General features: G+C 44.7%; 1 protein-coding gene across 2 annotated transcripts in view; it reads left to right on the top strand.

Moving 5' to 3' along the window:
• MAPRE2 (microtubule associated protein RP/EB family member 2) overlaps positions 1-13,392 on the top strand; it is a 51,771-nt gene that overhangs the window by 576 nt on the left and 37,803 nt on the right. The gene's annotated exons all lie outside the window — the stretch shown is intronic.

Raw genomic sequence — 13,392 nt, 5'->3', positions numbered from 1 at the left:
CGAAGGAGGGGGAAGAAAGAACCCGCCCGTCAGTCGCGCAGGGAACCGCAGCGCCGGGCGCGGCCCCCAGCCCAGCCCTGCTCCTAGGGGTGCGGGCCCGCCGCTTTGTCGCAGCCCCGCGCCCGGTGGCATTGTTCGCTGCGGGTCGCGGCTCCGGGGCCGGGCACGGCCGCTCGGATGCTGCGCGCTGACAGCGAGCGGAGCCTCTGCAGGGAACGCCCCTGGAGCAGGAAATGGGGCTGCCCGCGGGCAGCGGCCCCGGGGCGGGCTGCGCTGGGTCGCAGCGGCGCTTCTCCGAGGAGAACCGCAACGTCTGCGGCTCCGGCGGGCGCTGCCGGCCGCTGACAGCCGGCGGAGGGCTCGGTACTAGCGCCTTGCCGTGGGGCGGGGAAGGCTGCCGGGAGCCGGGCGCGGCCGGGCTGCACCGCGGAGCTGAGCCGTGCCGCCCCCGAGCCTGGTCCTGCCTCTGTAGCGCAGCCCCGGTGCGTGCGTGGAGCGCGGAGCTGCGGTGCCGAGGCGGTGCGTGCTCTCGGTGTTGTTGTTTGCTTTTGTGAAGAGCTGTATCTGTTGGCAGGAAAAAATGGAGCCTTTGCTTCCTATCCCTAAATGACTGCTCGGCACTAACTAGCTCTATGGTTGAGGAAAGCTGTGTTTCCACTGCACTGCTGAGCAGAAATATGAGGTGGACGCACGACAATTCATTGCAAGCCAACCTTCAGTTATTCTAGCATGCACCCTAGGTGCTGCAGCTTGCAATCTCACTGCTTGCCTTCAGAAGGCTCTTCTGGAAAACCTCCCTTGAATGGAGTTCTCCATTATTCTTTTGCAGCGCGTAAGTACAGTCTCCAGCAGCTATCAACAAGTCGATTTGCTAGTCCTTCTGTCTGCTTCACCCTGCACTGAGCTATGTCTAGGAAAGGCATTTTGTGAGGCAGCTGTATTGAGCACATGATGACAAAAATAATTGCATCAATTGCCCAATTTTCCAGAAAGCATGAACTTGTGCAGCATCTGTATGAAAGGCAAATTCTTCCCAGCACAAGGCGCCTTGCATGGCTTTGCATCCTTCTGCCCGTCTATGGGAATATACAAGAATGCAGGGCAGATAATGCTAATATTGCATTCTATTTTGGGGAGGTAAGCAATCCAATTAAAATTATTTTAGAAACAAACCTTTAACGTATAAAAGGAATAACTCAATTAAAGAATCCTACTTTGGCTCCTTGTGGAAACCCACCCTGTCCTGCAGAGTCATGGCACCTAGATCTGTAGGTTCGCTCTCACTGGAGAGAGAAGATGCTTAGCTTTCAATCTATAGCTCAAAGTACTTCATGAAGCTTTCCTTCTGAAATATCCAGCTCCTGCCAGTTGAGCTGCCTGTGAATCCTGATGAAGTTTGAACAAGGTAAACTTGGTACCAATTTGCAAGTCAGGAATCTGACATGAGAGGGATTCCCTGGTGTTACCATCATACTGAGAGTGCAGCGAGGAACTGAACCCACACCACATGAGTCCCAGCCTTGTGCTGTGTGAAGCCACAAATAGTCCTTACAAGCTGTCCAGAGCACATATTATGTTTTGCAGACTGGGACATACAGGCCAGAGGTGTTAAGTTTCTCCTCCACCCTCACTTAGTTGGTAAATGGAAACCAGTTGCTTTGGTGTAAAATGCAGTCGCGGGGAGATGTTGTCTTCTGCAGTAAATAATAAAATCAGAAAGTAATAATAACTAATGATAAGAGTGAATCTGTACTTCTCTGATCACGTGCTCCTTCTGTCACAAAGAAAGGAATTGCATGTGTCAGCTGTATGTGTTCCAGATCAGGAGACTAACTTTACAGTGTGGTTGGAAGTGAGGTGTTGTTTTGTTGGCCTGAAATAGGTTTGTACTTGTTTTGGAGAACAGCATTAAATTTAAGTATAGTTTCTTTTCTGTGTTCAAAAAAGACTGAAAAAATTCAGTGAGAAACCAAATCAACAGCTGGGTGGAGAATTGTTCTCAAGTAAGCATGTCTGCAGTGGTTCTTGGCAGAGTTGAAGTATTCTGTATGGCTGATCAGCTCACCGTATTTTTTCGAAGCTCTGTTCGTTGCAGGGGAGTTGGAATAGATGACCCTTAAAGGTTTCTTCTAAGTCAAGGGATTCTATGTACATTTCTGAAGGTATCTCCTTAAGATGCTTGGTTCTCCTTAGTCATCTTCTTGGAAACTGCTCTTTGAGTGCCTGTTCCTTCTGTGCAGCTATGGACTTGCATGGAGCGGATGTGCTGCTGCACCCTGCTTTGGGCAGGAGGCACTGCTCACTCCAAAGCTGTGCTCTGCTGGGTGCAGTGAGTGAATGATTCCACTGAAGTAAGAAAAAAAAGACGATTTGTGTGGACGATGTTAATAGTTCAAGGTCCAGACTTGTTGAGAACTTGTGGAAAGGAGACTGAGTAAAATGCAGCGAGTTGTTGTTGTCTGCTGATACTGTAAATGCTCCTGGAGCAAATGCTGCTAACCACATTAGTAACTTGGCATGTTATTTCCAGAGGTGTTTACTCTTGGCCTAACTGCTGCAATTTCAGGTCATAAGTTCCATCCTAGGTTGCAGTGGAAGCATAAGAAAGGCCATTGGAAATGTTTGTAAGAGACCACACCCTACAAATGTGGCCTGTGCTTCTCTAACAACTGCATTTGTGATAAGTCCTTGCCTTGCAAGCACCCAGAGGGCAGCACAGTGTTCATTGCTCCCTGAGAGAAGCAGGGACCCTGAAGAAAGCCGTTGTGTTTCAGCTCAGACCCTTCTCTTTTCTTTCACTTTCATAAAGCTGGCTTCCTGCCTCTACTGCGGCTGCTCATCTGTAATCTTGTTTTGTGATTAGGGAGTGCTCTGCCCAGAGAGAATTGTGCTGGTCAGGCTCTACTCTCAAAAAAAGCAAGGAGGGAAACTGCTTCATGCTGACTGGGAATTGCCTGCAAGCCCACGCTGGGGAGGATTGGTCTGCTCAGTGCTGTTTGGGGGGTTTGAAGCAGAGATGTTCCATGCCGGACAGCCCAATTTGTGCAAGGGAACGAGGTGCTTTCAGGCAGAACCATCTCTGCAGCATGCACGTAGGCACTCTCACCAAGGAGAATCACAGGATGGCGTGGCTTGGAAGGGACCTCGAAGGTCATCTGGTCCCAACCCCTAGCCATGGGTAGGGGCTGCCACCCACCAGATCAGGCTGCGCAGGGCCCCATCCAACCTGGTCTTGTGCAGCTCCAGGGGCATCTGTGAACATCCGAACTGCACCCAACCTCTGTGGGTTTCCAGAGCATCCTCTAGGCAGGAGGCTGGGCCCTATTTTAGTACATGGTGGGTGTTGTTGGTTTTTTGTTGGCTTTTTTTTTTTTTTTTTTTTTTTTTTTTTTTTTTTTTTTTTTTTTTTTATTTTTTTTTTTTTTTTTTTTTTTTTTTTTTTTTTTTTTTTTTTTTTTTGTTTTTTTTTTTTTTTTTTTTTTTTTTTTTTTTTTTTTTTTTTTTTTTAACCTTTCTGGGTTGCATAGCAACAGCAGTATTTCCTGCATGCTAACAAAAACAGGAGCAAATTTAAGATAGAACTGAATTGGATGCCGCCACTTCTCGAAACAGGCGTTTTGCTTCAGTCCTGTCTCCCTGGATAACAATGAAAAACTGGTGATGTGGAAGCAGGGCTGTGGACCAGGAATGCCCCATAGAAGCTTTTCTTTTGGGTTCCTTCTTTGCTGCATGAGCAGCTAATGCAAGGGAGGTACAGCCCCCTCTGTGCAGGCAGGCTGCGCTGCAGGAATGTTCTAGGAGGAGAAGCCTGAGTAACCACTTGAGATAGGAAAAATTGTTTTTGGAGGCAGTAAGGAGAAAGGAAAAAAAAGAAAAAAACACAAGTGTAGTAGGTTTGCATTTCAATCCTTGGCATTCAAATAAGTGACTTCTTAAAAATATCTTCAGAGGTTTTGGTTTTGGGGCCTGAGGGTGGGGAGGTTAGTTAATTTGACAGTCTTTTCTCCTTCCTCATGCCCAAAGATAATTATAGCAGAGGCTTGGTAAGGAAGATTAAGTGTGTGCCAGCTTTTCATTTTGGGGATGCAACTTTCAGCCTTTGTTTGATAATTGAAAACGAGCAGTCGCACCACATCTGTTCTCAATCACACGAACCACTGAACGGGATGGCATGAAGGCCGCAGCGTGCAGTAACAGCGGTGACAGCAGTGAATATTGGGCTGCGTGCGGGTGCCTGGTGTGTCCCACTGGATCTTTGTTCCCAGCTCGGGCTGCTGATCGCCTGCTGCCCCTATCAATGCCAGGGAGTATAGATGGAACACATCCATGTCTCTGCGGGGACGGTGCTAACGTAGCACTGAAAAGCTGTGTGAGTCTTGCCGTGCTCGGATCCATGCTGCCTGACTCACCAATAAAGCATCTTCATCATATTGTTTCATTATAATTAGATGGGAGGAGAAGGAGAGTATCAGCTATAAAAGTTTACTGAACATGCATTTAACTCTTCAGGTTTTTTAAAAACAACAGCCTTTTTGTTTATTTTTAGCATAGTTCTGCTGTCCTCGTGCTAACTCATCTAACTCAAAGTGAAGAACTGCTTATGATTTTTTTTTTTTTACTACAATTTGTCTAAATTCCCGATGGCATACTAAGTCACTAAATATTTGATAGAGAAGGCTCTGTATACCAAAAGCACACCCGTTACATGGCTTGGCTAATCTATGTGGAAATGTTTTCTTGCTTTGCATCGAACTCTGTGCTTATTGAGTTGTGCTTTCATATTAAATCTGCTGTTTTGTTGTGCTATCTAAACAGGAAATGTAAATGTTAATCGGTGCGTAGAGACTTAAGGATGCAGCTTCCGGAGGAAATCCTACGACTGTGCAAAATTGTTGTGCCTGGAGAGGAATATGCCATGCAGATCATGGTCTTGATGTTCTGGTCTTGCACGCGGCTGGCTTGCGTGCCTGACTCATGGTGTCTGGGGGAGGGAGCAATCTGAGATGTGGGTGAGGTGATGGAAGATGGAGAGGCAAGGCAGCAGCAGTGGGGTGAGCTCTTGTGAATTGAAGTGTAGTCTGGAGCAATATTGAAGCAAGCTATGCAAACTGAAGAATTCCTGGTCTGGGTTACGTTTGGGATTTCTTCTGTGTGCAAAATGGATCTTTATTCTCCAGCATGTGAGACAGTAAGGGAATAGTGTACTTTGCTGCCATGATGTTGTGTGGTAGTGCATGTTCCTGTTTTTCCATGTGGCTATGTGTATTGTTTCAGTGGTTTAATTTTCATTATTAAGTTTCTTGGAACCCTGAAAGTAGTTAGAGAGATCAGGGGACTTCAGTTTTATCTTTAGGGGTAAGTGGAATGAATATTCCCTCTACAGCAGGGCTTCTCAGAGCTGTACAAATTTCCTACTCAACCAGCTGCAATTATTCAAGGATGCACTTGAATGTAAATTCTTGCTTGTCACTCTGGAATGCAGTGTTGATTCTCAGGAGGGCTTGCTGGCAATATGTATTAAACAATTTCGGGGGGATGAAAATTCATTTTAGGCAATTTTTACATGGTTGTTAGGCTTCACTTCTAATGGTTAATCTCTGCGGAGTTAGTCCAGTAATACCATGAATGGGAAGTACTGAAATACTTGGAGCAGGACGTGCATTGCTTTACTTACAGATTCGGTGTTATACAGATCATGACTTATGAAAATAATGACAGAATCTGAGAGTGATTGTATGGAAGTAGAGTACGTAACCCATGATATATTGGGAGCTTTCATATACAGAAAGGCTGTTTTGTGTAGGAGTGTTGAGAGCATGGAGGCAGTGAAATGATTATTGACTGAATAAATAGAGAAATTTTCCGTAATGGACAGCATTCACTTGTAAAAAGCTGCCCTGTTGAAAACCATGTTGTGCAGAATAGTTTGAATTATATTTGACTGAATTATTATTTGGGGTTCACGTCAGTCCTTGCCTGTATTAATGTTTCAAAGGTTACAAGGTACAGATTTAGAATCGGCTCCTGCATTGGGCTAGATGGTGCCATCAGCAGCCTTCTCTTGTTGGCTCTGTTGCCACTGGGAGGTTGGACTAAGTGATCTTTGGAGTTCCTTGCCTGCCTCAATCACAGTATGATCATATTAGGTAACCTGAAGAGGCATAAACAGCTCTTGAGTTCAAAATGCACCACACAAAATTAAGTCATGGTATCAAGCTACTTTAAAGTGAAAGATTAATTTGGGTCTGAAGGGACCCTTAAAAATCATCTAGTCCAACTCGCCTGCAATGAACAGGGACATCTACAGCTAGATCAGATTGCTCAGAGCCTGGTCTGGGTTGATCTTGAATGTTTCCAAGGCTGGGACATCCACCGCCCCTCCAGGCAACCTGTTCCAGTGCTTCTTTAAAAGTAATATGTAGCAACACACTTAGTACTGTCACCAAAATGAAATCGTTCTGTGGTCAAAGGTTTCAAATGGGAAAGAAAAATGTGTGTATGCAATGTCAGTTCAATAGTTTTTGATCTTAATTCTTGCAGAAGTTGTATTGCTGCTTCTGCAGTGCACTAATTACTTCTTGTTGCATCGCACAAATCACTGAGAGAAATTTCTGCAATTTGCTACCCAGGAATGGCCAAAAGTTCATTGACGCACAGTGGAGCACAAGAATAGTTCTGTTGCGTCATAAGATTAATTATCTACATTTCAATTAAGGATTATGTTTTGAAGTTAAGAGCTAATATATTACTCCCTCAGTTTTTAACGACTTGTATACATTTTAATGTAGAAAATATTAACATTATTGATAAGTTTAATCTCCAGGAAATGTTGGGCTGTTAAGCTGTATCAGATATATGCGTAGTCTGACGTTTGTTTACAGGGAGGGGTGCAGAACTGTCTCATCTCATGACCTACACCAGCACTGAGAGGGCAGAAGAAGCCAAATATTCTCATTGCAGCATGGGTTATTAACTTCTTAATTGCAGTTGTGTGTAGTTAAAGGTAATTCAAGCAATAAAGTTTTTTTTTGTCTTGTTTATTGTGGGAGTTGAATTTGCTAATGTGACCATTTGCCAGCTGGAAGCAATGTACTTTAGGAGTTGACCTCAAGATATTCCATGAAAGGAGGCCAAATCCTATTAAACAGGGCATCTATGCTTCTCTTAGCTTAAGGTGCAAGGCTTTGCTGGGGCTCACAGATAAAGACTGTTGTAACTGTCAGTAATTCTGTTCTTAGAACTCCAGTTGCATCAAAGCAGTAAGCAGCATCTAAATAAAATGGTTGGGAAAAAAGCACAACTTTGGGAATGTGCCACTTTAGTTTGGCAGGAGATATTTAAAATTGAAAACTGAAAGAAAACAGTGACTTTGCAGACCTTCAAAGAACAGTATGGTTAAAATAAGAGTTTGGGGGAAGCTTTACTTTATCCTGGTAATTTCGACACTTGCATTGGTAGTGCAGCAAAGGTAATGTAAGTTTGTGGTCACTGGCATGCAGAAATAATAATACATTACATAAATCACAGATGGCTGAGCTAGCATGTTCATAAAGGGCAATTTACTTCATGAAGGATTAGCGTATTCTAGTTTTAGTTGCTCTAAAATTAATTTAGCAGTTAAGCAGTAGCACTTAAAAGTTCAGTCCTATCCTAGGCAGACCTTAGTAGGGTTGATCCTTAAGTACAAGTCATTTGCTGGTAATATTTTTGAGCACCAGAATAATTTCGTAGCGTCTCCTTGGCTGTTAAGGGATTAACTCATGAAAATGAGGGAAGAGGTTGACTTTCTTTGGTGTCCAATACCAAAAGCAAGTGTCATGGCTGAAATGCTGGTAGTGAAAACCTTTATGACATTAACAGTGATCAGTGAGGAGTTTGTATGAGCTAGAGACAGGGATCTTTATATGGGCCTATTTCGACAAACACAGAGATGTCGAAACTCAGATTTTTTTTAGCTGTTATTATTTTCAGTCTCACTTTTATTTGTGGTAGAGAGAGATGAGGAAGAGGCTGAGCACAGAACCCAGAGAAAGGCAGGCTGGTGAGCAGGTTTGGTGGTCTGCAGCACAGTGTTGGCCAGGAACATAAGTGTGGGTTGTGCCATGGCTGTGCACTGCTTGGTCCCAGCCACTTGCCCATGTGTGCCCTGCAGAGCTCAGGGCTTGTCCCGTGGCCCTGAGCAGTGGTGGTAGCGGGAGCCTTAGGCAACCATGCTGGAGCACTGTCTTATGTTACAGAAATACAGAGCCATGTTTTAGAGGATGATACATGGGTGCAAGCAGCCTGCGTGGTTATGTGTTGCTTCATCTGTTGTCACATGCTTGTTTACAACTGCAGGGTGAAGGTGGCTTAAAATAAATGTCTCTTCACCGGCTCGGTGTCGTCACCTTTATTCCTTTTCTAGTGCTGGCTGCCTGCCTGGCTCTGTCCCGTGGGCCCTGCACTGGCACCCATCCTTGTCATCTAGGGATGAGTGTGTGGGTGGCACCTGTGATTCTGCTCCTCCTTCCCCAAGTGCAGTGCCGTATACCTCCACACTGCCTGCTTGGGAGGTATTGTTCCTTGTAATAACATGCATGTATCAAGGTTAGAAGAGACAGCGCACAAAAACAGTGTGCATCTGCTTTTGTTACGCATACAAGAGAGAAAAGCTGATGCGTGGCAAGGTCCCCATGCTCTGCAGTGTGTTACAGAGAGACATGCTGCAGTCTCTCTCCTCAGCCTCTGCAGTGCCCTTCCAGTGAGGCATCCCCCTGTAAGCAGCAGTGTTGTGTGTGCTGTTGGCAAGCTGTGGCTGCCTGTGATCAGTGAGCTGCTGCCTTCCCTGCTTAACCTCCTGTCCCATCTCTCTCAGACCTATGCTGTGTCACAGCCACGAGCTGGGGCTGCCAACCCCCTGCGTGGTGTTATGAAATCTCTTCTGCCATCATGCAAGCGTCGGCATCTTGCTCCAATGTGTGGACATTGCAGGGATGGAGGGGGTGGCCAGACTGCAGATAGGTCAGCGCTAAATTAATTTGGTGACTTCATCTTACTGACTAGCTGGATGCCAGCCCTGCTGGAGCTCATAGGCTGCATGCTGCTTTTTGGACGTAAAAGGTGGAATGGCCAAAGCAACAGCAGTACGGAAACTGTGCTGCTGTACTGCAGATCCCACCTTGGGTGCCAGCAGTCTGGGTGCACACGTGCCCTTGCCAGAGCACTTATTTTCCCTTAGCTAAGGTTTGTGATGATTTCTGTCCCTTTCCAGGGACAGGAGTTCCTTGTGGTGACTGCTGGGCTGTCCTGTCACTGTGTCCAGCAGCTTGAGTGCTGTGCAGGTGGGCAGTGGGTTAAGGGGCCAGTCCTCCTCCACACTCCGTGTCACAGCAAGTCTGCATTTGCTCGAACACTTGGGATGTGCCATGTGAATCTGTAACTGTTCATCCAGCATCCAGTGGGAGCAATAAAACAGAAGGTTCATCTGTTCATCTCGAGGCACCTGCAAATCCTTTTTCCACCATAGTGCTCGGCAATGCTGTTACCTATGTCATCTTGGAAATCCTGTACTACATTCCTAGTAATCTGCTGTTTTCCCTAAGAGATTAAAATGAATAGAAGAAGAATTTAAGCTCCCATGTTTGTTGTGGCAAATTGAGACTTTGTTTCAAGGAGGATTAAATGTTTGTTTATTCATCAGGTTTTTCCAAGGTTTTCTAGTTACAAAATGATCGTCCATCTTCTTTCCTATCCCAATTCCTGATTGGCTTGGGTTTGTTATGTAACAGAAGTCTGATAATTATTTTTCTCTGAATCAACTTCTTTTCTCCACTGTTCCAGTGTTTATTGCAAAAGACAAAGTAGCTGCCATCCTATTGTGAAAACTGTGCAGGTTGAATATCTTCCTTCAGGGCATCAGTGGAGCAATTCCAGCCTCAAATCTCAGAGTTGAAAGCCTTGCGGGGGAGGACAATAACTGGAAGAAAAGGTAGTTAATATTTTAGCATTGCTGCCTGCCATGCTTATGTTCCTCATTCAGCCCACTTCAAAGCTTTTGGTGGTTCTTCATTAGTAAAAAAACCTTCTTAATTTGTAGTAGCGTTGTTTCACACTGTGGTTCGTGCAGCCTCTCCCCAGGATAACAAGCAGCTGTCTGCACAGAGTTGAGCGGGTGGGGCGTTCTCCATTGGGCTTTTGTTGTTTTGAGAGAAGGCAACCTCTGCTGATGTTTTCCTGCCTTTTGTCAAGAGCGTTTTTTTAGTTAGGATTCATTTATGAATAGAAATTGAAAGGGATTCTGTCAGGATGTGCATGCGCTTTCAGCCAAAATTAAAATAGCTTGTAATTAAGTGCTAGTATTGTTAGTATCAAAGTGGAGACATGACATTATGCATTTCATCGCCATACAGCTTCCGTGGCAGTGGGAGGAATGAAGGAATGAGAAGGTAATCTGAAAAAACTGTTGCTTTTGCACTGCAAATACAACTGCCAGATATAAATAAATAGATAAATCAGTTGTGCCTGCAGATGTGGCTTTTCCTCTTCAGGTGCCCTAAAATATTCTAAGCACTAAGGTATTTTCTTAGAGCTTGGAACTGTTCTATTTTGTTTCTGTGGACTGCCCTGATTTCATAAGCAGTTAGTGGATAAACTTAAAACTGTTTTGCTGAAAGTAAGCAGTCGACAATGTAATACATTGCGAGCTCCTGGACTGTCTCAGAGGTTTGGGCTCAAATTGTGCATGTTGTTTGAATACTGTTGGTTGTGTTTTTCAGATTTGAGAAAACTGAATGTCTGCAAAAGTACTAGAGTTTTTCTGTTTTTCTGCCTCCCAGATAAAATGGGCTTTTTTTTTTTTTTTAATTACATTTTCTTTGGTCTTATGTACCACAAAACAGAGTTACCGCTGGTCTTTAGAAGAGTGTTTTAGATTTGGGACTAAACCAGGCCTTGAGACCCATCATAAAAATCTATGTAGGTCAGAAGATCCAAGCACTGGCAGGCAGCCTCTAATTGAAAAGAACAAAACTTTAAAGATAAAATGTGCTAATCCAGTGAAAGCAATCTGTACTGTAACCACACTTGCATTTAAACAGGGAACTTCGGTGAGAACAATACAAAATGTGCTTTTTTTTCTGGTAGTGTAGCAAGATTCAAACCATTGAAACATACATGGTTTGCTTCATTCTTTCTGGACTCTGTATCATGCTTTGCAAATCATTTTAGGTCTCCTAGTCAGATCCACGTTGTGAAGCTAAAATGACATTCAGAAGTGAATGAGATACATGGATAGTAAAAGGCTTTTAACATAGGTCTATTTAGTAATGTGGGAATAAGGGCACAAGAAAGTTTTGCTTTCTGAATGGTGTAGATTTTCCCCCTATATTACAACCAGAGGATTGTTTTCTCAGTGTTCTGTGGCAATAGTTCATTGTGATCAATCTTTAACTGCATTTCTGACTAGACAGTTCTTAAAATGCTTGCTACAAGTAGCACTTTAGTCAGAGCTCTGTGATTTGAGGTAGCTGTTCACAGCTATTGGCTTTGCTACAGGAGCGCAGCATCAGTCAAAAGGGAGAGTAAGGGCAGTGTTTGTAAAATCATGCTGTGCCTTTTGCTATTTTTCCATCCTCCGGACCCTTACAGTAGAGACAGCCTTGTGTGAAACTGCCCTCTGATGATTATGGTTATGGCTGTCTGCAATGAATACTAAAGAGGTGAGCAAATCAGCTGCCATTGCAGGTTTATATTGAAGGACGTATTTTCTTTCCGCAAGGATGCGGATGCTGGGGCTTCCGGGTTTCTTCTTCCAGGAATCCTTATTTTGCAGTCGCTTTCACCTGCAATGCTTTTCTAGCAGAAGCTTGGGCTGCCTCAATGAACTGCATCCTCACTTTCTGTCGCCTCTTCCGCTTCAGCTGTTTTTGTTGCAAGAGCTTTTGTTCTGCTCAGAGTATCTATCCATCCTGGTGCTCTCCGGTGCCAGCTTCCAGAAGGCTCCTCTTTGTGCTGTTGCACAGGCTTGCTATTGTCTTGGAAAGTCCCTCATCATACCTTGCTGAACTGTGCAGACCAGGAAAGCCTGTGGGCTGGAGGGTGATTGCACATGTGCTCTATATTGACATTGCTGTGGTCCTTCTAGTTGTGTCATTGTTACAGGTTTGGCACAAGACAGTTTCTGCTGTCAGGAGCTGCTAGCATGGCAAGTAAAGTGGATGTGCCTCTTGCAAAGCTGTCCTTAAGAGCTGCAGTTACCTGTAGCTGAGTGTTAAGTGTTGCCTGTGATGCCTTAAAAAGTAATGCTGCTTTTGGGGCAGTGTTTAATATTGGGCAAGCTGAGCCAGTATGCTTCTGATTTGGAGAACTACCTGAGAGTATACGTGATTTTCAGCTCTCGACATATCCTGTGAGCTAAACACTATAGCACCTAGACATGCATGTGTAAAAGCATTTTTATGATGTGGACTGGAGAATGTGAAGATACTCGCAGCTTATCTGTATTTATTGTGGCTTTGAATTTTGGTGTCTAATAAGTAAAATATGGTGGAGTCCTTTGTGGCTGGGCAGTACTGTGATAGCTGGAAGCTTTGAACCTTTACTGCATGCTGAAAGCTGGAGATGCAGTCAGCTGGCCTGTACCTGGTATTAGCTGCTGTAGGAACGCTGGGCATCTGCACGGGTGGTGGGAACTGACAGATCCCAGGAAGGTAGGTGCTGATTTTCAGGCCTCTGTAAGCCTCGTCACAGGCTTATGCTTGAGAGCCTTCAGTCTAAACAAGGGAAAACCTAACAGTTGAAAACATAAATAATGTATTCGGAAGAGGCAGCGCTTCAGGCCATACAAAGAAGCTGTTCGCTTCTCAGCCATTCGCAGGGCCCATGGGGCTCCACCTGCTCAGCTATCCACGTGTGTCACGTTGCAGATGTTTGTTAGCATGTGGAATCCAGAGCAGGCTTCTCAGAGCAGCTCTGCACGCAGGGCGCTGAGTCACCCACAAGATCCTGCCTCCAGCCGCATGTTTCAAGCACGGGGATTTTCATCTATTGCTTTGTATGGTGACTCTTCTGCCTGGGTTTTCTTTTTCTTTTTTTTCTTCTGCAAGGTCTGTCTGCATGACAGAGTATGTGTGTATCTGAGTACCAAAACAGAATATATGTTCTGTTAAGAAAACTTTTCCTAGCTGTGTTTATCCAAACTGTGTCGTGTCCATGGGAGGGTGAGGGACAAGCCAGCCAGGGACCTGTGACCTCTTCCTAAAGAACGGGCCGTGGAAGACTCAGACATGCTAGCAGGCTGTCATGAGTAAATGTCAGTAAATGAGCAGAAGTTAACAACTTTTTAAACAGAAATTCTTATTCACTTTCCTTAAGATCACTTAAATTTTATTGATGCTCCCTCATTTATACCTGTGT

This window comes from Centrocercus urophasianus, unplaced genomic scaffold, assembly GCF_019232065.1.
Source record: "Centrocercus urophasianus isolate 14NV4802_14NV808 unplaced genomic scaffold, USGS_Curo_1.0 seq_11, whole genome shotgun sequence".
NCBI lineage: Eukaryota > Metazoa > Chordata > Aves > Galliformes > Phasianidae > Centrocercus > Centrocercus urophasianus.
Note: the sequence above shows the minus strand (reverse complement) of the source record. Positions and strands in the feature narration are given on the sequence as shown.